This window comes from Cyprinus carpio, chromosome B23, assembly GCF_018340385.1.
Source record: "Cyprinus carpio isolate SPL01 chromosome B23, ASM1834038v1, whole genome shotgun sequence".
NCBI classification, from domain to species: Eukaryota; Metazoa; Chordata; class Actinopteri; order Cypriniformes; family Cyprinidae; genus Cyprinus; species Cyprinus carpio.
Genome location: NC_056619.1, coordinates 16,659,215 through 16,665,819, shown reverse-complemented (window position 1 = coordinate 16,665,819; position 6,605 = coordinate 16,659,215).

Genomic DNA, 6,605 nt, shown 5'->3' with positions numbered 1-6,605 from the left:
TTGAACCCTTTCCAGCAATGACTGTAATCATTTTGAGATACATCTTTTCACACTGAGGACAATTGAGGCACTCAAACACAACTATTAAAAAAAGTCCAAACATTTATTGATGCTCCAGAAGGAAACAAGATGCATTAAGAGTTGGGGGCTGAAAAGACCTATAAGACAAAGGTTTATATAAACGTTCATGTCAAAATATTAAAACATTAAAATGGACAAATATTTAAGCCTAGCCTTTATCTTTTTTGGTATCTCTGGTCATGCGTACCTATAACTCCCACAAGGGGACGTTATTTAGCTGATAATTTTACTATCACAAGGTAATAACTTTTCGCACTTTTACAAGGTTTTTTTTTTTAATTGTATTATAATTTTTTTTATATAGTGTACAGTCGGTTATTTTGTATGAGCGAGCTTTTATAACAGGTTTTCAAACTTGTATTTGTAATGAGAGTGAGTTGTCGTGTTTATGGTTGCAGTTCATTAAAATATCTGAAGATGGCAAAGTTTCTCCTCTACACTATCTCTACAATTCCATTTAACTGTCTGTCCCAGTTGTCCAGCCAAGGCACAATACTTAATGACTGATTCAAATTCATGAGTCTGTTATTACTGTAAACGTAGAGCTGGAAAAGTGTTTGCCAAATTGCCATGGATGTTTAATTCATCTCGTGAAATATTGAGTGCATTTCCTCCGTTGTCTTGTACCCCAGTCAAAGTCATTACTGGTTGAGGTATTAATTAGTAATGAATTTGTCTCTGTATTTCCTTTTCATTGTGTTTCTCCATTATATAACTAAAAGAATGTTTTGCAATCCATGTGTGCATGCATATGTATGCATTATTACATAGCACTTATGTTTGTAATTGCTTGTGCTTGTATTTGCGTTCATGTGTATTGCATTTGTGTGTGTGTGTGTGTGAGAGAGAGAGGTATAGCAATATTAGCACGCGGCGCCTGGATGCCCTTGCTAGATCTGTAATAGGCAGACTGCATGTATTATTCAGGGCTGTGTGGACAGGTCCCACTCTGCTCCATGCTCTCTCGTCCTGGCCCGTCCTCCAGGGAATGGATGCCTAAATTACTATTTCTATTGGATATATTCTCATAAGCCCAGCCCTTAAAATACATAGGGAGAGAAGTGTGTGTTGTGTGGGGGTCACTATGTAGCGGTCACTCTGTAGAAGTCAGAGGTGGACTTGTGGATACAGATTTATGCATTCATCCCTGTGATGATATAAACAGCAATGTCACCTTTCTTCGAGTATGCTGATCTGAATATGTCAGAAAGGGAAAATTCTGTTTAATTGAATTGTACCCACAATTTATTTTATTATTGAATCTTCCTGAAAATTGAATCTCATGTTGTCTGGTAGCATCGTTGTTATATGGTTTTTGGCTATTTTTAATTAATATTTTTTTTAGCTGCTTTCCATAGCTGGGTCGATGAAGAGTGTTCATGACAAAGAAAAGGAAAACTCTTTGTAAAATCTACACGTGTTCTTGCCAAGTTCTTGCTATTCATGATATTCAATTGTATTAATGTAGGTTTTGTCATGGCCCTGGACTCATTATGTTGTGTTTTTCCTCCATGTGTTCTGTGTCCCATGTTAATTGTGTCATTATGTTCAGGTGTGTCTTGTCATTACACTCATTTACGTTCACCTTATAAGTTACATTCAGTTCAGTGTTTGGTTGTCCGGTCTCGTCGATGTGTACGTGTGTTCCTGCCTTCTCCCTATGGATTACTCCTATGTGGATTATTAAAGACTTTGTATCATCTTTCTTGTTACGTGCTTCTCTCCCGCACCACACCGTGACAGGTTTCATATGGTTTTCACAAAATTTATACCATTTGTCAAGTAAAGTTTAAATTTATAATGTTGTGGATATTTGTGAGCACTCTTGTTAGGGTCCAAGCACAGATGGTGAGAAGACCCTCTTGGAATTTTTTCTTCTTTTTTTTATATATATATATATTTATTAACATTTTTAATTTATTTTAAATTATATCTTTTCTCAAAGCATTTCTTTTTTTAAACAAATATTAATAGTATAATATTTTAATATTAATTATAAATATCATTATGCTTTTGGTTGCACTACATGACATTTTACAACCTAAACCTAAACTAAACTTGCCGTTTTCAATTGATCTGATATTGAGGAGTTTTACTGACAGTGATGCAGTGTGTCATTTCCTATTTTGTGTTTTCTGCATATTAGGACCACATGATCGGCAAGATGTGTTTGAATATTATTAAACAGTGAAACACTTTTGTAGAAATAATAATTATTATAGTCAATAATTATTCCAAACTACTTATATATTTTTAAATAATTGTATAATTTTTTTTCTATTCTATTCTACTTTATTTTATTTTTAGGCTTTTTTCTTCATTATGATGATATTAAGAAGATATCATGTATCACCCTTACATGATTTCTTTAAAAACACTTAAATACACCCTAAACGCACCACTTCTATGATGAACATATCATTGTTTGTATGATTTGCATTTTTAATGCTTTTAGAATGAATTTGTAGACATTCATTGCAGACGTTTGTTGACTAAGTTGTTGACTAAATAAATAAATAAATAAATAAATAAATAAATAAATAATTATAAAAAACAGGATACTTTTTTGGCCCCAAAGAAACCATTATTGTTGAAACTTCCATGTGTTCAGGCAGCTCTGAAAAAAGATATTTGCTCCTTTTCAAATAAACATGTTTTAGAGCCTGGAGTAGTTTCATTGGTTTCTCTCCAGATGCTGTTTCATGGCCAGAGCTGTGAGCTAATTACACCTTTGTTGCTAATGTTCCTGCCAATAAACACTGTAATTGAGGTCAATAGTTTAGCTGGGCCTTTTTTTTCTCCATTTATTTGGCCTGTTAATGATAGGATATCAGATTCCGATCTCTTTTTCCTGTGGTGGCCCCTCTTTGCTCCCCTGCTCTCTGCCATAGCCTGGAGGAGTGTGGAGCTGAGGCGAGCATCCGGGCGAAGCCTGCTGAATGGGGCCCTTTCTTGCCGAAGCCTGCGGTCCAGCGAACATACGGCAACACGCGCACTGGCCTAGAGAGAACGGCTCCTATCATAACAGCACTTGGAGGCTCGCTTTTCACATCTCCTCCTTCTTTCGTCGCTAAACTCACACCCTTCCTTTTCTGTCATCTCCTCCTGTTCCGTTCTCACCTTTCACCCCTCTCGCTCTCTCCCCCAGTTCAGCGGGCAGAAACATTTATTGAAAACCGAAGAGGCATGGTGGTCCAGTAGTCCTCCGAGGAGATCAGATAGATGAAAATGACTTGCAACAAGATCATAAAATTCGGACAATGCTTTAGAGAAGAAAAAGCCTCTACTCGTTCGGTTGGGGGTGGGGGCCACGTTCCACATGCAATGAGCAGCTGAACTATTGTCTAAGGTTCGGATGATCTCGCAAATGAACAGGCGGGGCTCATAAAGCCCCGCCCCTCACTGAAGAGCTGGTGCATCCCAAGGTCACATCTTAGGGATAGAAATGAAGTGAATTGGAGTAGGAAGATCCCTTATAGCCTGTTCACATCAAGAATGATCACTTTAATGCTAACTATATTAGCGCACACACTAAAGCACCTCAAGCTCTTTAAAGGTGAAGTGTGTACAGTAGTTTCTGTTGTAGTTATAGTGGTATCGTTATACTGTAGTTATCGTCCTTGGTATGAAAATGCCTTTTCTTTTTTAAACAAAACTCACTTTTTGAGTTATATCTGAGTTAGATATAGTTTGACTAATATCATCCAAGGTATTTCTTGGTAATGAGTCATGTCTTTTAGATCTTTCCTCTAGTTGTGAGAGAAGACACTGCACACCCTTCTGAGCTGAATCCTGTTAACCCATGACCCATCACTTGACCCAGTGAAGTGTTGGAGGGGACTGAAATCAAGAGTGAAACAATAAAACACTAAGAGTCACAGTCTTTTGCTTAAGGTCTGTGTGATCAAGGACATTGAAGCACATCACTGCCACCTTTACCTGTCAGTTTTGATGGCTTTCTGCTTGCTCCCCTACCTCTTATACCTATTCCATGGTAAGTACATTTACACAATTTAAAACTAACTTTAAAATAAGCCAAAACCACTAGAAATCTAGATGTAAACTGGCATCATATTTCTCATTTTAATTTGTTCCCTCAACAACAAAATATTTTTAATTATGAACTAGTATTCTCACTTCCTCTAGTTATAAGAAACTGCTATAATACCGCTCATACAGCAACTGATTAAAACAGACCATATTAGCCCTACAGTTTGTGGTGGACAGTTCAAGAAAACCTGTTGTGGTTAATGGCATAGTATTGAGAGGAAAAGGTGTGGCAATTGCTGTAGAACATTGTGGACCACTGATAAAGCTTATCTAGGGAACAGAATAACAGGCCTTCACACTTACAGTATACTGTAGCCCTCCTACTAGCATGTTAGCATTGTAGCTCTAAAGTGCATATAGCCTATGGTTTAAATATACAGTATAATGTTGTATGTTCAATATGAAAGCAGCTACTGCTACAAATGTACAGGTTTTAATTTCTGAAGTCAGTGGAACAAGCTGAACAAAAAGTCCAATTATAACTCATCTTGCTGGAAATATATGTCTTTGTTGACATTCTGAGTTAAAGTGATACCAATTACCTATAGCATCAAAGTAGCTGCCTGCCACACATGTGTATAGTGATTTGATTTTCAAGGCCGTGGATGGCAGATGAGATTTATTTCCCCTGTGTAGTTAATCCACTCATCTCAGTGTCTCATGCATTGAAGAGCACTCATAATTGCAGCATGGCGATAAAGGGGCAGAGGTACCCGGCTTACGGGCCTGTAAAGAAAAGTCTGATCTGCTGGAACAATGACAATCGGACTGGAGAATTAAATGCGTTACTGACCCGAGCTTTTCCCCTGTGCTCCTCGTTCCATTGTGCTGGGCTGATTGAATTTGACTGGGGTCACCTAAGCCTGTGCTGGGAGGCATAGTGCGCTGTGCACAGGGCTAAACGTTTACATGCATTCATTTAAACACACATGCATGAGCACATACGCACAGCCACGAACGCATGCCAGGGCACATGGGGACAGCAGCCTGAGATGGTTTTACTGTTTCAAACATATACATGTCAGTTTGGATTTGTGGGTAATTTTTGAGTATGCATGCATATTTTTTATTTATTGGCATTTATAATGCAACAAAAGATTTCTATTTCAATTAAATGGTTCCTTTAAACATTATAAGCAGTAAAACTGTTTTGAACATTGATAATAATAATAAATGTTTCTTTAGCATCAGCATATGTGAATGCTTTCTGAAGGATCATGTGACTGAAGAATGGAATAATGATGTCGAAAATTCAGCTTTGCCATCATAGGAATAAATTACATTTTAAAATATATATTTTATAGAAAATTGTTATTTTAAATTGTAAAAATATTTCATTATAAATAAATACAAATAAAAAAGAAAAAACTTACAACCCTAAATTTTGAACAGTTGTGTAGATGAAATTCATATTTTCATACTATAGAATTTTGTTTTTAAAATTTCTTTACCACACCGCATTTGTTATTAAGTGTATTTATCTCACTAAAAACAAACCCTACAGTATATTTATTAGAACATTACAAGAGCCAACAAATTGCCAGTGTCCTTAACAAATATTAGAGATGCATGTGGGCTGGCAGTGGTCCCCCACTCATTGATCTATTGATCTGAAATCTATAGAGGTGAGGTTTTCCAATAATCTATCATGTATTGTACATTCTATAGAGAAACTATAAGAGATGGCCAAATATGTTGTATTAATATGTTGTAATATCCTGATATCCTAGCTTTATTAGTCTTATTAATGTACCTCCATCATAAGTCATGTAGTAGAGATCTTCTGAGAAAGTCCATGGCTTAGAGGGTGTGTGTGCATGTGTGACCTGTCTTTGTTGTGTCCATTAGTCTTTGTCTCCTTCGAGGTCCGCAGCAGTGCGGAGAACAGCTCCAGTGCTGGAATAGAGCACATGATACTCTGTTTCACACTCCACAAACAGCAGCGGTAAGAGCTTGACTGCTCAAAAGGGCGGTCACACTATTTTGAGTCACTGCTGAATGTGTAATCCTTGTTAGCGTTGTATTTAAATGATTCCATAATGCTCTTGTTTGAAAGCTTAAGTAATTGGCACTGCAGATCTACAGTGTTTATGGTTTTCAGGAAATCATCCCACGAATAAGAAATTACACTCTTAGCTTTAAATTACATGCATCTTATGCTCACCAAGTCTGAAATATTATTACAATTTAAAATTACTGCTTTCTATTTTAATGTATTTTAAATTGCAACTTATTTCTGTGATGGCAAAGCTGAATTTTCAGCAGTCATGATCACATGATCTTTTAGAAACCATTCTAATATTCTGATTTGGCACTAAAGAAACATTTCTTACAATTATCAATGTTGAGAACAATTCTGCTGCTTAATATTTTTGTGGATTTTTTTAATGAATTGAAAGCATTTATGCGAAATAGAAATGTTTTGTAACATTAAATGTCTTCACTGTTACTTTTGATGAATTTAACCCCTTGCT